General features: G+C 53.5%; 1 protein-coding gene across 1 annotated transcript in view; it reads left to right on the forward strand.

Moving 5' to 3' along the window:
- Positions 1–1,184: 1,184 nt before the first annotated feature.
- Pigy (phosphatidylinositol glycan anchor biosynthesis class Y) overlaps positions 1,185–2,050 on the forward strand; it is a 1,782-nt gene continuing 916 nt past the window's right edge. Inside the window, exon 1 of the mRNA XM_021208098.1 lies at positions 1,185–1,252. The gene's annotated coding sequence lies outside the window, so the exon portion shown is untranslated. The remainder of the gene's footprint in view (positions 1,253–2,050) is intronic.

Here is a 2,050-nt window from a genome sequence, read left to right on the forward strand (position 1 = left end):
CCTCTTCTGGTGTGTCTGAAGACAGCTACAGTGTAATCATATACATATAATAAATAAATAAATAAATAAATAATAAATCTTTTTTAAAAATGTTATCTGCTCTGTGTAAATCATAGGATGGTTTGTCCCCAGCTCCCTCCTGCCACCTGTGGTTGCAATAAAAACTGCGTGGACTCTATACCACTACTTACCTCTGCGAAGAAAAACTTTCTGATCTTTTAGCTTGCGGGAAGATTAAGAGGTGGAGGTTCCTGTACAGCACAGAATCCTAGCTCAGCCTCATTTTTCTTTACGCTGGGATCAGAGATAACACTGCCTCACTAGGCAAGGCAGTGGGCGGCCCCGTGGACAGCATTTACGAACACCATCCCTCCCCTCTACCCCAGGGCACACACACATCGTCTTACTATGTAGTCCTGATGACCTGGAACTTGCTATGTAGACCAGGCTGGCCTCAAACTCACAGAAATCCACCGGCTTTTGCCTACTGAGTGCTAGGATTAGGTTTTGGCTACATTCTCTCTTAAAACGTCCTTTTGCAGTTTTTGCGGGAGCACACGCAGGTATGCCACAATACATGTGTGGAGGTCAGAGGACAATGTGAGAAGAAAATAGGTAGGTTCTCCACCATGTGGGTCCCGGAGGATCGATCTCAGGTAATCAGACCTGGCAGGAAACGCCTATACTCGCTGAACCATCTCATCCGCACGAACTGTTATTTTGCCATTCATCGATTCATTCGTAAAACAACGGATCAGATTTTTTTTCCGCTGTTCAAGAGGACTGGTGATAGTGGCTGCGGCCAGAAGCGATTTAGGATTCAAGTTTATCAATTAGGAGTGGGGAAGGCTTTTCAGTGCAGAAAGACCCCACTGTCTGCTCTGGAGCGCCGTGAATAAACTGTGGCAAATACGTTCCTCTCTTACTTGCAGCAGGACTAGCATGCAGGACGACCAGGCAGAGGCGATGGGGTCCGGGACAGGAAGGTCCTTAGCTATCGGGGTCCTCTCAGAGCCTTTCTGGCTTCACCGGTCACTCAAGACCACGGGGGCGGAGCCTGAGTCCCGGAGCGACGGCAAGGTGAACTGTCCAATGAGCACGCGCGGATCGGCTCCATCGCGGGATCTGGGTTCCTCACCCCGCCCCTGCAAGGGATTTGATTGGGCGGCTGGCCGAGGTGTCCCGCCTTCGTGGGGCGGTGACTGTCACCGCCAGGCGCCGCAGGGACCCGACTTCTACAGGCCTGCAAATGGTGAGTTGAGGGTCTTGAGGTCCCGAGGTACGAGCGGAGGAGCTGTTAGAACCGGCTGGGGCAGGACTCGCGCCAGCTAGGCGTCTGCGCCACGGACGCCGCCGGCTCCGTTTGTCTGGTTGGTTCGTTTTCGTTTCGGCCGGGTTCCCTTCTGCCCTGCTCGGCTTTGCTCAGTCCTGTCCTCCGGCCCCGCTCGGCTCGGTTCTCTCCGGCCCCGCTCGGCTCGGCTCGGCTCGGCTCGGCTCGGCTCGGCTCGGCTCGGCTCTGTCCGGCCCGGGCATCGCTCCCCTCGGTCCGCCAGAGGCTGCAGCGGGCCGGGTCCCCTTTCCCGTCCCCGAGGCGACTGCGCGCTGGGATGGCGCTGTCTTTGGTCTGTGCACTGACGGCGGGTGGCTCGTGACCAGGCTCCGGGTCCTGGTGCTGGTTCCCAGCCGGTCCTCGTCGTCTAGGAAGCCTCACTCAGATGTCTGAAGCGAACCTGGATTTGTAGGTCGCATTCCGCTTCCCCAGTTCACAAAAACATTATCAGTCCACCTGTCCTTCATTCTGCTTTTCAGATTGCTTACTTCCCAAAGTAATGCTTGACACTTGTAGTGTTTTAAGCATGGTCTGGCAGCCGTTCTCTTGTCACTGCCTCCTCAATACTGATGGGAGTCACTACAGGCAGTTTTGGAGGATACTCCTTTTTTTTTTTTTTTTTTAAATTTATTTATTATATATGTAAGTACACTGTAGCTGTCTTCAGACACTCCAGAAGAGGGCGTCAGATCTTGTTACGGATGGTTATGAGCCACCATG

Source organism: Mus pahari, chromosome 10, assembly GCF_900095145.1.
Source record: "Mus pahari chromosome 10, PAHARI_EIJ_v1.1, whole genome shotgun sequence".
In the NCBI taxonomy this organism is placed as follows: Eukaryota; Metazoa; Chordata; class Mammalia; order Rodentia; family Muridae; genus Mus; species Mus pahari.